Source organism: Mustela nivalis, assembly GCF_964662115.1.
Source record: "Mustela nivalis genome assembly, chromosome: 6".
In the NCBI taxonomy this organism is placed as follows: domain Eukaryota; kingdom Metazoa; phylum Chordata; class Mammalia; order Carnivora; family Mustelidae; genus Mustela; species Mustela nivalis.
The window spans coordinates 33,745,249-33,761,739 of NC_139025.1; the positions used below are offsets into that span (position 1 = coordinate 33,745,249).

General features: G+C 48.9%; 1 protein-coding gene across 17 annotated transcripts in view; it reads left to right on the forward strand.

The window, feature by feature from the left end:
• The first annotated feature begins 3,902 nt into the window (after positions 1-3,902).
• Positions 3,903-16,491, forward strand: part of TMEM229B (transmembrane protein 229B) — a 39,781-nt gene continuing 27,192 nt past the window's right edge. For 2 of the 17 annotated variants that reach the window (XM_082734068.1, XM_082734057.1), the window contains exons 1-3: positions 3,990-4,118; positions 8,208-8,904; positions 10,010-10,089. The gene's annotated coding sequence lies outside the window, so the exon portion shown is untranslated. Of the gene's footprint in view, positions 4,119-4,311; positions 4,473-4,599; positions 4,684-8,207; positions 8,905-10,009; positions 10,090-14,786; positions 14,965-16,491 lie in introns of those variants that run through there. The other 15 variants (XR_014312610.1, XR_014312612.1, XR_014312614.1 and 12 more) reach the window with 15 other exon arrangements.

The window sequence follows — 16,491 nt, forward strand, 5'->3', positions numbered from 1 at the left end:
AACCCCTTTATGGATGGTTTGCTTAGTAGAAGGGCAGAAGAGTGCGTGTCTTTCGGAAAATATGGTTGAGAATCTAACCTATTCAAGGCACTTGAGAGACTACAGAGACACTTGAAAGACTCGCTTTTCCCCTACCTGATGGTAGAAGAGAGATGTGGTGAGAATTACTACTAACTGCCCTATTATAGCAGGGACTTGTCACTATGTATATGTGCCTGACAATATGCTAGATACCTAAAATTATCTTATTTATGCTTATGACAGCCTGGGGGGCTGGGGATTATTGCCATTCAGTTCTGTAGATGAGGATATAGCCTCAGAAAGTTTAAATAAATAGCCTTAAGACATCTGACTAGGATGTGGAGTCTGGACTCAAATCTCCCTTGCTTTGATAAGTCAGGAAGACAAATGAGGGGCTGGCGTCCTTTGGTGTGTGTTTAGTGCAGCAGAGCTTGGTCTGTCCCATGCCTTTCACCTTGAATCTGTACTTGAATCACTAGAATTACTATAACTGTGCCTTCCTTCACGTGGGGTCACCCTCCCCACCCACTCCCACAACACAATGGGTGAAAAGCCAGAGGATCCACCATTGCCACAGATGCTATTTTTAGGTCTGCTTCTGGAACTGACTGCTTTCCCCTGTACATACCTAATCTTATTGGAAATTTGTTGGGTACAGACAGCCCTAAAGGACCAGGGATGGAGTGTGGGAAGACCTGAGGTTGGCCTGCCTTCTGTCTTTACTAGCAGTATAACCTTGAACAAACCATGCAATCTCTCTAAGACTTGATTTCTTCATTTATAACACGGCGGTTAAAATAGCTGCCTTACCCAAAGAGAAAAAGATATGTTAATTGTAAGACACTTTATGAATTTTTGTTAGGAAGCAATGATTCCTAATTTAGAAACGAGGAAAACCCAGATCGTGCAGTTAAGTCCACGGGAGAGCTGGATACCGTAGAGACCGGCTGATGCCAAGCCTTGTTCCTTGGTTCCTTACCCTTCCTTCTTCTTGATTCTGTAACTGGCAACTTGGTTTCTACACTAAAGATGAAAATATTAATATTATATATGAAAACATTTTCTATGATCTCAAAGTTTATGTTTTTGTCTCTGGTTTTGAAGGAAATTTAAACATTTTTGTGGGCCCTAAAATATTTTGGGCACTAAGCATTGCACATGCTGTCCATTAGTGTAAGTCCCCTGGAATTCAGATCTTCTGCCTCCACAGCCCATTCTGTGTTCTTCTGTGCAATGCTGCCTCCCAGAGCCAGGGACAAAGCCCAGTCAGCTACCAGCCACAGTCTGAGAAGCAGTGTGGGAGAACTGGGCCTTGGAGACAAGAGGGCACAAGGGAAGTCCCTCTTCAGTAGGTGGGCTTTGCTGCCAGACTAACTGAAGCCCCTTTTTGCTAAGACGACTCTGGGAGGGGGCTGTCTCCTCTCTCTCTGATAGTGTCCCAAGGACAGCCCACGAGCCTCACTGCAGCCCTGATCCCTTCTGCCTACTCCCTGCCTTATTTCCAGCAGAAAACATTCTCCTGTTATCGAAGGCCTACTGTGTACTGGGGACTGTACATGGAGTATATCATTGGATCATCACAATGGACTTATTTTTAAAATTAACATATACTGTATCATCAGTTGCAGAGGTAAAGATCAGTGATTCATCAGTTGCATATAACACCCAGTGGCCATTACACCATGTGCCCTTCCCAGTGTCCATCACCCATTTACCTCATCCCCTCTCCTCCTTCCCCTCCAGCAGACCTTGGTTTGTTTCCCAAGATTAAGAATCCCTTATGGTTTTTCTGCCTCCTTGGTTTCATCTTGTTTCATTTTTTCCTCTCTTCCCCTATGATCCTCTGTTCTGTTTCTCAAATTCCTCATATGATAGTTGTCTTTCTCTGACTGACTTATTTCACTTAGCATAATACCCTCTAGTTCCATCTACACTGTTGCAAATGGCAAGATTTCATGTTTTTGATGGCTGTGTCATATTCTATTATATATATATCACATCTTTTTTTTCAGGTTTTATTTATTTATTTGATGGAGAGACATAGTGAGAAAGGAAACACAAGCAGGGGGAGTGGCACAAGGAGAAGCAGGTTTCCCACTGAGCAGGGAGTTTCAAGAGGAACTCGATCCCAGGATGCTGGAATAATGACCTGGGCCGAAAGCAGGGGACTGAGCCACCCAGGCACCCCTATACCACATCTTCTTTATCCATTCATCTGTCGATGGACATATGGGCTCTTTCCATAGTTTGGCTATTGTGGACATTACTGCTATAAACATTGGGTGCAGGTGTCCCTTCAGATCACTACATTTGTAGATTCTATTTATTTATTTAGAGATTCACAGTGAGAGAGTTCCCTCTCCCACAGCAGGTAGAGTGGGAGAGGGAGAAGCAGGCTTCCTGCAGAACAGGGAGCTTGATGTGCGCTGGATCCCAGGACGTTGGGATCCTGACCTGAGCTGAAGGCAGATGCTTCATGACTGAGCCACCCAGGCATCCTGCTACATTTGTATCTTTGGGGTAAATACCCAGTAGTGCAATTGCTGGGTCGTAGGGCAGCTCTATTTTCAACTTTTTGAGGAAACTCCGTACTGTTTTCCAGAATGGCTGCACCAGCTTGCATTCTCACATCACAACATTCTTATGAAAGAGGAAACTAACTAAGGGGAGCCAAGAGCTCGTGCTACTGGCACCACATGGCTGAGTACTTCCTACACTGGTTTGAGAAATCCAACCTAACTCCTTCTGCCCTCATGGAACCCCAGTGCTTTCTTTCTGGAAAGAATGGCTCAGCCAGCCTAAGAACTAGGTATGGATGGGATGACCTTAGATCTCTGTCCATATTGCCTATCCCTAGTTGGAAACACCTTGGTTGATCTTTGAATAGCCTGGCTGGGGACAGGAGGTTGATGAAGGACCCATGGCACCATCAAGCAATCAGAAGACATAGGATCAGATTAGGTTCAGGTCGTTGGAAAGCAGCCAGCGTCTCCCCCAGACTTGGGGAGACCAGCTGGATCTTCATGTTCCTTTTCTTTGAAGGAAATTTAAACATTTGACACTGTTCTGGACTTGTGAGAACTCTTTGTCATTGTGGCATGTGGGAAAAACAGGTTAGAGGGCTAGGAGAGATCAGGCCTAGGCACATACCTAAGGTGTCTGTGTGTGAATTAGAAAAGGACATCTGCCCCTTCAGAATGGACTGTCTACAAAAGACAACCCCAGGGGTCATTACCTATAAATTAAACAATCCAAAAAGTTGTTTCCTCTTGCTGTCATACCCAGTGCCAGAATTGAGGCTTGGGCTGGGGACAGGAATTGGATTACATTCCTATTCCCTGCTCAGTCACTCTACAGGATCCTAGGACCTGTCTGACCCACCTGTCTGACATCAGGGCCCTCTCACCCATTTCCCAAGATCTGTATTTCCGAATTTCCAGGTTTTTCAGATGACATTCATTATTTTTCCACCTTCTAAGAGAAGAGATCTAGACTGACCTAAGAACAACATGTGTTTAATCTTTTCGGTATAAACCAAATGTGGGCCTTCCAGCTTCAGACCCTGCTTTAGGTCAATTCCTTAATTTCCATAGGCCTCAGTTTATCCATCTTGAAAATGGGGATAATAAAAACGACCTTGCAGGACTGATTCAATGAATAGACAGCCCGGAACACAATGCCGGCACGTAGTGGGTCTGCAACACCACGTGGTCCATGGTCCTCAGGTGGGCGAGACCTGCAGGATGCTCACAGCCGGCATTGTTCGCGCAGTCCCCCACAACTCTTACAAGCTGGGAGGTGAGGGGCTCGGGCCGGTCCTCTCCCCCGGGGCTCCTGCGGACACCTCCGTGGCAGGCAGGGAGGCCGGGGCAGGGAGGGCCGAGCAGCTCTGCACTGCAGCCACCTGCGCCACGGCCGGGGCCGAGGATGCGCTCCCAGGCGCCCTGGTGCGGCCGACTCCCGGAGGCGGAAGGCGGCGGGGTCGGCGGGGCAGCGGACGAAGCGGGCGAGCGGGCGAGCAAGGAGTTAAGCGGGGCCGGAGGCAGCGCGCCTGTCAGACGCGAGCATGTGCAGTTTGCACAGCATCCGTACTATGGGTGAGTGCCGCCGCCGCCGCCGCCGCCGCCGGGGGCTCGGCTCGGCCCGGGCAGCGGCGGCTGCAGCCCCCCGGACCCCGCGCCGCCGCGGCGGGCGCGGACACACAATGCGGGACTAGGCGCGGCGCGGAAGGGCCGGCGGCGTGGGGGAGAGGCACGGCAGGCAACTCGACGCGGGGGGAGCCGGAGCTCCGGGCGTGGGGGCGGGGAGCAGGCGGCGCAGGAGAGCGCCCCGAGTCCCGGCGCGGGAGGAGGAGCGGGAGCCAGCCGGGGAGACGGCGCTCCTTGCCGCACCTGCACCCGGCGGGCGGCCGGCGCGGCCCTGCCCTTGCCCGCTGCCTCGGCTCCGCACCGGTAGGTGCCCCTATGCCGGCGGAGAGGCCTTTTCGCCGCTCGTGGAGGTGGCCGCGCGGGGCGGGCAGCGCCGAGTGCGGGGGGCCCGGGAATGGTGCGGTGATGGGGAAGACGGGGCGGCCGGGCTGGGGGCGCTGCCGGATCCCTCTTCCTCTTTGCTTTCGGTTTCGAAGCGGCTGCCCGGGCTGGAGCCCGAGCCGCAGATTAGAAGGTGCGCCCGGGCTTGGCTTCCCTGCGGGGGATGGGCGCACAAGGGGGCGTGTTGGGGAAGGGGTGCACGTTGGCAACTTTCCCCGCTTGAGACAAAGGGGTATCGGGGAGGTGCGGCGGGGTGGGAAGGGGTTAGCGGGGATCTCCGGCCCGGAAGGTTGACATCCCCCCCTTCGTCCGGGGGGGAGAGCACCTCTGAGGCCGCCTTGGGAGCGCCGAGGGGGGCGCCAGTTTCAGTGGGAGCTAGGGAGCCAGGGCATGGGAGTGAGGAACACCGACCCTTCTGAGTTTGAGGCTGAGGACTTTCCTGTAGGGGATGGAACCGTGCCAAGATGACCCTGCTGCCTTCTCCCCAGGTGCATGGGAAAACTGGGTGATGGTGGACTGAACACCTGGGTGTCCTCCCTTCTCCGAGTCAGTGCCTTGGGGACCCGGCGCAGCCGCCTCGTCGTCAGCTCTCCATTTGTCCTCTCTGTTTCGAGGTTCTCGGTGGGAGAGGCAGGTTTGAGACGGGGACCGTTCGAGCCCTGTTCATGGCAAGGACAGGGAGACATTGGCCTCTTTCCCAGGTATCTTCTTTTCCCTCTTTCAGCGCCAGTCAGAAGCTGACCCCCTTTTCTTCCTTCCTGGGACTTTCTCCAGGGTTTTCTCGGGGGTATGTTTGGTTGCCTCAGGTACTGAGCTTAGGGTGCTGGGTTGTTCTGATGCCACTTCGAAACCTCCCTGGAGAAAGGGATCACAACCCCAGGGAGCTGTACCAGTGTAACCTTGGGGGCTCTGCTCACCAATTCTGTGCTCTCAGCACGGAATAACAAAGGAGCTGTGACTCTGGCCTTTACACTTGGGACCACCTGGTTGTCTCTCTTGGCTCTAACCAGGAAGAAGAGGAAAGATGAGGGATGAATGGTTTGCCTAATGGGGATGGGGTCCAGGTGGCTGGTGTCTCCCTCCCTAAGCCCACTCGCATGTGATCACTGGCTTCCATTCTGTGGTGGGACTGCCCACTGCATTTCTTCCTCTTAGAAAGGACAGCCTCTTGAGAGTTGGTTTTTCCCCTGGTTGCAGAGCAGGACTACATCTGCAGGATGGTGGGGAGCTGGACTGCTGGGTACCTCTCTTGCCTGGTGCTGTGAATGGGCTAATGATAGGAGTGGTTGGGCCAGGGGTAGGCCATGTTGCTCTGGAGACATGGTGGGCTGGGATGAGGTTTGGCCTTCCACTCCAAGGCTTTGCATTTGGGGACAGAGAGGGGTAGCTGGGAGACAACAGGTCCTTGGAGGCCGGATGACAAGCTGATGTAAGGTCGACTTTGGCCACTCAAAGGCACTGGATTAAGGGAGGTTCCAGGACCAGTAAGGGGTGGCAGAAGAAAATGGAGTCCCCTGAATCCTACATGTGCGGCTCTGGAACTTGTGGCTGAAGTCCGGGGCAGGTGCTGGGCTGGAGATCACCCCTACCCGCCTTGTAGGGATCTTTCCTTTCTAAATGGGTGGGGTTGATTTTCTGCTTAGCCCCCCACTGGGTTAATCACAAGCTGTTTACTCAGAACTGAGAGTAAGGATATGGAGGCCTGACCTTCCCTCCCCTGGTGGTGAGAGCTGGCTGTTCCCGACAGTTCCTCAGATGTAGGGACAGTAAGATGGGAAAACCATACTCCCCCGACTCCCTCTCTTAAAGCAACAAGGCATAAAGTTTTACCTTTGTAAAGTGATTTAAGAGGTTTGGGTCCTTGAAAAGTGTTAAAGGAGTTAGGGAAACTTACACTGTGTTTATTTCACTTGTATCAGATTTATATATTGTTTCTAAAGGGAAAGGTGTCATTTTGCAAGAAAGGGCTAAATTACAGCTTTTGTGAGAGGGAAGGCTCAGCACTAGTTTTCAAAGTGTGCTTTTTAATTGGAAGACACTTGCTGCGGCGCACAGGCTGCAAGCGTTTTTCTGTCTGCCTCCGACTCCCAACATCCTAGGGCTCCTTCCGAGGAAGATTTTCCCCCATAGACAGGGTCCAGCCTGGACACCAGCAACAGTCACCTTCCAAGCTCTGAGAAGGGTCTCTGTTGATGTCGGGGACTCTGATGTTACAAGTTGAGACCTGGGCGGTAAAGCGAAGCCGTTTGGTCTTATCAGAGGCCATATCAGATCTGGCTGTCCTTGAGGGAAAGGAAACCTAACTCCCCTTCCCCTGGCATAGCCTTGCCATTTTCAACTTTTTATCTCTTTACTCTCCCTTTTACCTCCTCCCCTCACCCTTAATTTATAGACAAGGTGGTTTGGGTTTTTTTTTTCCTCTTTTCTTCTTTTATTGCAAGAACATTCCTCTTAAGTTGTGGATAATTTCTGACTTGGCGAACTCTCAGCTTCCTTTGTGGCAACACCCTGGCTAAGGAGGGAATGTCAGAAGGGATGTCGGGAAGAAATACGGCCCTTCTGGCCAGGTCTTCTGTTTGATCTACCAATCCACCTCAGAAGTCAGGGGCTTTGAATTTGAAAAGTGAGGTGTAAACGGATTTCTGGTGAAGGGCTAGGAGGCAGCGCTTTGGCTGTGGGTTCCTTGCAGGGAAACTGAGCCACACTGAGAGTGAGGCCAGTGGCAGTGGCATGCGTGAATGTCTGTGGGAGGCAAGTATTCCTTTCCTGTGACTTCACCGTGTTTGAGACAAGTACTAGAGAAGTCCCTAATAAGGCGAGGATGTACCAAGGGAGTTTAGGAACCCGTGTGCTTGGTGTCCGTTGTCCCTGTGTCTCAGACTCTGCACCGTGGGATAGTTCACGCTGCTGTGATTTTAGGAAAAGGAAGTGGTTTGCACACCTGCAACTCACATCCCTAGACAGAGCTGCAGCTGAATCAGTCAGGTCTCGTGCCCAGATAAAAAGGAGGGCCTGCTCCCTCGTCTGGGCTCACACCCATCTGGAAGGTGTGGGCCCCCACTCTCCTCCACCCAAGGCTGTCCTCAGTGTTCATTTTAACATCAATCCCCCTATATATAAATTTAGTGGGGTGGAGGTCACAGAGTGGTTTCTACCCTCCTCTGATGTTGGTGTTTCTATCTTTGGGGTTGGTCACAGTCCTGTTGGCAATGTGAAGAGTAACCAAAGTCATTGCCAATTTCTGTTTCTGAACGTCCAGCTGCCCATTATCTTCTACTGTGCTGGCTCCCCAACAGAGAGCTTGATATCCCTTCAGGACGCTTGGCCCCAGTGGGACTGGTACTGTAGAAGTTAGGGCCAACAGTCTACATGGATAAGACTTGGGTCTCAGGTTGCTCCTTCCTGCTGCTCCATCCTTTAGAAGCATAACAGTTAAAAAAGAAAAACTTGCATTGTCAAATCCTAACCTCATGTAGGGAGATCTAATAGACGTGAGGGGGGAGTGCATAATCTAAGAGCATTTTTCGGCCATTCCTTTCTGCTTCGGAAGCCCCGCCTTCAGAACACACTGGATTAGCCATTTCTGATTGCTTCCGCGGTTGAGCTTGAGTGGTGAATACTTTCTAGCCGGTTCATTCATTCACTGTTTCCTTTCAGTTCTTAAGACGCACCCCATCACATGAGTTTCTGGAATGGTCCGTTTCCGTCAGAAGTGTCACTCACCCGGAGTTTTCATTAAGGCCTTGATACCAGCCCTGAGGATGTAGGGATGCCAGCCAAGAAGGAGACTGAAGAGCCACAAAGAGAGGATTCTTTTCTGGACTTGTGAAGGGTGATTCATGCTTCGAGATAAAATGTGCTTCCTGGGCTCCATGGCTTCAGTGCCTGCACGGGTGGTGGAGGGCCGGGCCCCGGGGGGCAGCGAGAAGCCCACCTTCGAGACAATAATCGATGTGCTTTGGAGCGGTGGTGGGGACCTATTTTTAGCCTACTGCCAAACCCTACCTTCTTTTTTATAGCCGTCCTTGGCCAATCCCATTCCAATTTCTAGGTTCCCCCTCCCTCTCATTCCCAATCCCAAAAGCCTTTTGAAAACCGGGAGCAAGGCAGCCAAGGTACTGGTCTTACTTTCAGCTCCTTCTAAAACAAATATGGACGAGAAGTATGGTCAGCACTGGGTAACAGAAGGAGACGCTCCAGATTTTTTCTTTTTTTTTTTTTTTTAAGATTTTAAAAGCTCCAGGTTTTTGTTTTGTAACTGTGTTTTTTGCCTTCTATAAACAAGGGGATGACTTTCTTACATGGACCTTAGGAGACTTAAAGCTTCCATAGAACCTGCAGTTTCTAGCATGTGGTGAGTGCTGGTTAAATCATCAGGTGTGGTACCTGGATGTGACCAGATATTCAGATTTTTAGGTCATTGGGCAATGACGCCATTTGTGCAGGACCCGACAGCTGGCAAAGACCTCCAGAATCAGGAAATCTTGGATTTCCTCCCTTACTGACCTGTGTGAACTTGGACAACCGATTTCAGCCCTCGGAGCCTTAATTTCACAAATGGAGCTTTGGCTGGTTTCAATGATCATAACAATGATAGTAGTGACAGCCACCATTTATTAAAGACTTACTGTATGCCGGGCATTGGACTAATCACTTGACATACGTTCTCTTTCTCTCACAGCAATGTTGAGTTAGCTACCATTAATTATCCCCATCTCATAGCTGGAAAAACCGAGGCCCTGAAAGATAAAATGATGGCACATGGCACATGACTAGCAAGTGTCCAAACTGGGATTTGAACTGGGATCTGTCTGATTCTTTTATGTTCTATAACCTTGGATCAGGGGATGAAACAAGTATTGAGGAGAAGTTAAACATGGTGATAGTGTCAGTAAGATAGAAGGAGAGCTGATGTGGACTGTTAAAAGGTGTGGAGCTAGTTAAAAGGAGATAGAAGTACAGATCCTTATTTGAAAAACAACATCCCAGTGAATGTTCGGGAAGGAGAGAGAGGTTGGTACCCTGCACTGAGGAAGGAGACCAGATGGCCTGGGAGTTACTATAAGGGGAACCAGACTCTCTGCTTGGCATAGGAATGTGTCTCATAAACCCCATTTCATTTTGATGCCAAAATTTGTCTCTCGCTGAACAGACTCTGGGCAGCATTTTTCTTTCTGTCACCCTACTGCCACGAGTCATAATGGCTTATCTTTGCCGATCTTAATGCCAGACCTCATCCTCTAACCCAGTTTCGGGGCCTTCCCCTGCTCACTGTTAAGAGTCCAGCTGTGGAGACCTGATTCTGACTCTGGGGTCCCAGGTACACTCTGGAAAGGGTAGAAAGCATCGGACTGTCCTGTTCTTCTGAGAAAGTCTTTGTGGCCACCGAGTACTCCCTTCAAAGTGACCGGCTGGTTCACTAAGTTGATTCTTATCATTTTCGTCCTTATTTGTTCCAGGCAAGTTAATGCTAAGGCTCTTCTACCATTTTGAGGTGTTTGTGGAAGAGGAATGGAGGTGAAGGTGGTGGCCTGGGGAGGTAAGCGCACCCCACTCTGAGAGTTAGTGTGATGGTGTGTAATGGAGCCTCATTCTGGAGGGCAGGGGGATTTGGGTTCTCTTGGCTCAGGGACTCTGGTAACATGACATGGGTGCTTTGGCCTTTCATTTCCTTATACGTAAAATGAGAATGCTGCAAAAGAGATTCTGGAATATTCTGGAATATTCTCCAGCAATAGTGCTGGCTGATCCAACAGAGTCTGGACAGTTTGGTCCTTTCTCAGGGAGTAATTCAGCTGAGGTCTAGAATTGGAGGAAGTTAGATCTGGGAGAACAGAGGTGGAGTTGAAGAAGAAAGATGCCAAATTAAGGGACAAAATCAGAGGAGGAGCAAGTCCCTTCTTCTGAAGAGGACCTGGATTAGGTCATTCCTCCTTCGACTGCTGAAGTGGGGCAGCTAGGAGGCCGCATGTTTACCCTGCATTCACCAGCTCATAAATGGTGAGGAGCATGCCTGTCTCTTGTCTTAAAACCTCAACTTCACACCCCCCCATCTCAGACTGTCCCCAACTGAAGGCAGCAGGGGAGTTGTGTATTGGTGTATGTTTCACATTCTGAACTTGGATTCGGCAGACTCTATGGCATGGTTCAATCCAGGATACCCTCCCCCCTGCCCCACCACAAGGCTCCGGGACCTGGGTGCTTTGACTGATGCTTTCTGGGTGACTCAGTGTTAGTAAGAACATGTCTCTCTGGCTTCCTTCACTTCCCCTGGAAGCTCAGCCTAGGAACTCAGGGAGTCACAGCTCTTCCGTTCCTGGATTTGGGTCTTCTCAATTTCCCTTTGAACAAAGCCATTTGTCCAAGGACCCTTGGATTCTGCTGTCCATTGGTACATGGTCAATTTTCATTTCATCATATTCAAGGTTGAGGAGCAAGTGAATTCCCACTGAACCCACCAAACCAATCTCTTCTTTCCACACCTGCCTTCCTTTTTCTCTTAGTTCCTTATTGCCCTTAATCCCATTATTTGCAGGGGTGGTTACCGTACCACTGCGAATGTGAGAGATGATCTTTGCTGGTACAGGGACAAAACATTTCATTTAAATAGCTGGGTTTCACGAGGTAATGAGTATAAAGAAACAAGATTCATTGGGTTGTACTCAGAAAGTGACTTAATTTTGTCTTCCACTGTTCCTTTGTGCTTATTCAGTGGGATTCGCTCTTTCCCTGCCCTGGGATGAAAACTCAGGCCCTATAACGGTTTGGGTCATTCTTAGGCAGTAGACAGTCCTATAGTCACTTTGAGTCACAAAACATAGCCGGAATTCAATACTTAATCTGTCTAGTCCTTTGTGACTGGGCTGGGAGGGACGAGAAACGGCTCACTTGGTCAGCACCGGCGTCTGGTGGCTCCCGGCTTCCAGCTTCCTGGGCCTAGCAGGTATTTTGATGCTGAATCTCTCTTGTGGCCTTGTTCATGGCTTCCTCAGAGACAGCTCCCCACCAGCTGCTGGGATATTCACTTCCGATTGTCTTGAAGAGAGCAAATTATCCTCTATTCTAGATCATTGTTCTTTCATCAGCCCCTAAAACCCAGTGATTTACCTCCAGTCTCTTCCAGCTAAGGTCCTGCAGTCTGTCTGGGTGGCGCTCTTGGACGAGACCTGCTTGGGTCTCAACCCAGCCTTCTGTTGCACATCGCCCCATTAGCCAGAGGACATGGTCATGCATCCTTTGGTGCAGTGAACCTGGGAATACAGGAGGACCCCCCCCCACACACACACACACTCCCTGCCAGCTCAGCCGTCTACCTTAGCTCCTCTGACAGCCAATGGCCAGCCTGTGTCTCTCACCTGGAGACCTAGGGTGCTTTGGGTGGTGGTCAGACGCCAGTCCATTGTCCTCCAGGTGCAGGGTCAGACATCAAGTTTCCCGAGCTGTCCTGTTGAAGCCCCTCTCGTGGGCCTGGGAGTGTCAGACCTGTTATCCTCAGTGCCCTAGTTAGGACTTTTGATGTAACCTCTAGCTATCTGTGTATCAAAACAATAACTCTTACAAGAAGTTCATGACGTCACAGATACGATCAGGATAAGGCTGCAGTACCTATTTAAAAATTTAACTTAAATAAAAAGGTTAACAATGGCTAACACTTAATTGAATGCTCACGATGCCAGGCACTGTCTGCAGTCCTAGAAACATGCTCTTCCACTTAACCCCCATGGGGGAGATGCTTTTGTTTTTTTCCATTCTACAAAGAGAGCAAAGAGAGGTCAAGCGGCTTGTCCAAGGTCACGTCATTGGCATCAGAGCCGGGATTCAGATGGGAAGGCTCTGAGCCCTGAGTGTGCTCCTTTAGCCCACTGCACGCTGTCTCTGCCTACAAGGGCGGTGGGCAGCCGTAAGTCATGAGGTAGAAAGCAAATGGTTGGCAAATGCTACCTCAGGGACCTAAGTGTAGGTTCTTTACTCTGGCTTTCAAGCTCTCCACGCATGGCCTTTCTGGCAGCTCCTTCGGTGCCCTTTGCAGGAACCTCAGCCCCTTGCCTGCCACCTCTGCCAGGCACGTGCCCTGCCCTGCCCAGAGAGCCCTCCTCTGCTTTTCTCCCTCCCCAAATCAAAGTCCTTTAAGTCAGACCCATCTTTGCTGCAAAGGTGTATGTAACCAAAAGCACTTCAGCTGGGATCTTTGACTTCTCCTGGAATTTCATTACTATATTGGCAATGATTATGGGCTTTTCTGCAAAGCGCTGTGAAGGGCGGTTAGCAAACCCAGATTCTGATCTCTCTGTGCAGTTAACTGCCTGTTGCTAACTCATGCAAGACCCGAGACCTCGCCGAACTTTGGTTTCAACATTTTTTTCCTCCAGATTTTTATTTAAATTCCAGTTAGTGAAGGCAATGTATAATAGTTACAGGTATAGAATTTAGTGATTCATCACTTACGTAGGACCCCAGTGCTCGTAGGAGTGCCCTCCTTAATCCCCATCACCCGTTTCATCATCCCCCCATCCTCCCCTCCAGTAATGGTTTCAACATTTGTGAAGTGTGAGTGTGGATAAGCTGCCTTCAGTCTTCAGTATTTATGTTTAAAAAAATACTTAAATCAGTATTCCTGATTTATGTTTACCTTCTTGTCCCCTCAAACCTCTAAGCTCTTGAGAGGTTGAACTGTGTGTCTTGACTGTCTTCTACCTCCCATGACTCTGCACAAGGTTTTATGCACAAAATGGACTATTAGTCGGCTGACTGGTGGGAAATGCTGCTCCAGGTCTGCCCTGAGCTTGACCAACTTCTATAATTCACCTACTTCTGGGTGATTGCCAGCAAGGACTTGGCAGTTTTCCTTTCTGCATAAGGTTTGGGTCTAACCTGCTGCCTTTTCTCTTTGAGAGACCTAATGTAATGCCTTAAGGTCCACGTGCCAAAAAACTTTCTTTAATTCACGCAGTGGCCATACCTGCTGTAGCCGTGTCTGGTGTGTGAGGTATGACTATTCACAGGTCTGACTGCAGAAATGTTAGTGTGTTGAAGTGCTTGGCTTAGACCCTGCTGGGGGGATTACATAATCCATGGGATGGATGTATTCTACATCACTTCCTAAAAAAAAAAAAAAAAGAAATCTAAAAAATTCTGAATTCCGAACTTGGGAAAGCGATGGGAGTTCTGGGAGGTGTTTGTCCACAGAGGTTCAGGACGTGTCTAACATTTCTAACAATGTGTCTCATGTTGCCCTTGCCAGCTCAACCTCGACCTAATCCCGGCCCTGATTGCAACACAACAGCTCATGCCTTAGTTTACCAATTCGATTTTTTAAAAAAGATTGTATTTATTTATTTGTCAGAGAGAGAGAGCATGCACAAGCAGGAAGAATGGCAGGCAGAGGCAGAGAGATAAGCAGGCTCCCCACCGAGCAAGGAGCTCAATGCAGGACTCGATCCCAGGACCCTAGGATTGTGACCTGAGCCGAAGGCAGCGGCTTAACTGACTGAGCCACTCAAGCGTCCCACCAATTTGATTTTTTAAAAATATTGCATTACAAGATCATATGTCTTGATTTGTGAGTGTTTTGGGGGCCTTCTTAAAGTTTGTGCCTCTCTTGCCTCACCCACTTAACCTAATCCTAGCCCTGCATGACTTCTGAACCTTAGTCTTTCCTCTTCCCACATCCCTATTTCTGGGATGAACTGGTGTGTCCTGAGAGTGGGAGCCGTGTGCTGGGTATTTGCAGATCAGTTGGTTCTGTGGGGTCCTGTTGGCTCCTTGGATGAATCAGGTCTGCAGAGACACTTGTAAATTGGTTCCTGGAGACACTTCCTACATCTGGATGTTTCCTTGGAGCACAAGTGAGCATGGTTCCTCTACTTCCTTCTAGGATATGATGTGACCTGATGTTTAAAGAAATAAATTAATTTAAAAAATATATATATGCCCACAGATACTCCTGTGAAATAGAAAATTATACAATGTTGGAATCTAAAGTGTTCCGTTGTGTGTGTGTGTTTAAAGTAATCTCTGTACCTGATGTGGGGCTTGAACTCATGACCCTGAGAGCAGGGGTCATGTGCTCTACCAACGGAGCCAGCCAGGCACCCCTCTATTGTGTTTTACTTATCTTTTTGATGAGGTGATGATAGTGTTGCAAATGTCTGTAGAAGAGCCAGGCTCAGACATCTTGTTTCTGGAACTTCCATGGGCACTCCAAGCTGAAAGTCTGTTCCCTTCTTCTCTTTCCAGGCCCTGGTATCCTCAGATGGTGAGGAAGACTCATGAATCAGTTAGCTAGTCCCTCTTGATTGAAAGACACATTTTTTTTTTTCAGTCCTTAGTCCCTATTTGGCAGTGATGGGTGTACTTACGGGAATTCAGGCTGTCTTTCTCCCACCATTAAATAACCATTCCTCTCAGAATCTGAGCCCGAAGTATTTCTGGCTTGCCTTTTAACCTAGTGGAGGTCCTCTGAGATCACTTCTCTATCCCTATTCCTGTCTGTGCTTCCTCACAATATAGCATTTTCCATAAATATCCATAAGCACCCTCTTACATACTGTTTATTCATCGTCTCATCCATTAAGAAGACATTCCCCAGACCAAGCCTGGCACCAGTTTCTTTGACTTCTTCTAAACACATCTTTGCCTCCAGACGTTGAACCATGTGTCATTTCCCTGGCCCCTATGGATGCCTTGTGGTCTTTCACCTATTGTCCTCAGGCTAGAAGATGCTGAGATATAGTATAATTTAAATTAGTCATGGAGATGAAATTTTCCAAGATGCCCAGTTGAATAATCTTTTTAAGCCCCATAGGCTGACCACATCGTCTGTACCCCCATCATTCAGAAGCCTCACGGCAATATCTGTTAACAGACTATTAAATTTCTTCCATTTTGAAGAAATGGAAGGAAGAATGGGTTCCTTTTGAAGCCTCCATAATTCTGTTCACCCCTTGATTCCTCCTGGCACTGCAGTTTCCCTTGATTCTAGGGACACATGATGTGGAATGGTGGCCCCTTTTTATCTAGCAGATGTTTGTAACAAATAAATTTCCTAAATGATAGGACTTACCTATATACATGTTTAAAAAAATCAATATAACACCCTAACTGTAACATCAAAGAGAAAAAAGGGAAAAAGTTAGTTGTAATACAATATCATGTATTCTAGTAGGTAATTGCTTGGGCACGACTACACGGAAAACAGAAGGAAGAAGTCAGATGCTTGAACCTGTACATAGATTCACTGCGAACATAACAGCCACAAATACCCACAGATACAGGTGTGTTGTGTGGGCGACTCGGATACTAGGAGAGGCGCCACTGAGGTTGACGTGATTTTCCCAGATGGTCAACCACTCTTGGTAAAGTTCCAACAAATAGGAGGTACAGTATTCCCTCAAAAGGCACTGTGATGACATTCTCAGGCAATTCAGTATCTGTTAAAACCATGCAAAAATCCTCTGTATTTATTTCAGAAAGGGAGCTTGGTTCTAGATGCAGATGATTATAAGCGGGCTTTTCACTTCTGTGAATATTCTAGTGGGATGTTCTCAAGTCCTATGGGAGAGTTTGTTTGTGGACCACTGTGGAAATTCCAGGTTCCCACTGCTAAGCACCTGTAAGCACCCCCATCCACCGTGGACCTGACAGAGGCTCCCTCCAACCCCGGGGAAGCCCCGTGGAGAGCTACCAGTCTGGAAGTCTGGAAGAAGGACCAGGACCCGGAACTGGAGACCTGTGTTCCAGGTCCGGGCTCTAGCACCTCAGGACTTACATGACCTTAACTCCAGCTGCCTGGCTCTTCTCTCTGTGAACGGGGTTATGATGACGCATGTGTCCTGCTGGCATTTGGGATTGGGGCTCACGGTGCTCCCCTCCACGGCCAGAGCATCCCTGTGTACCCCACAATACATTTCCTGTCGACAAGCTTTCCCTTTCTGTGTTTTTT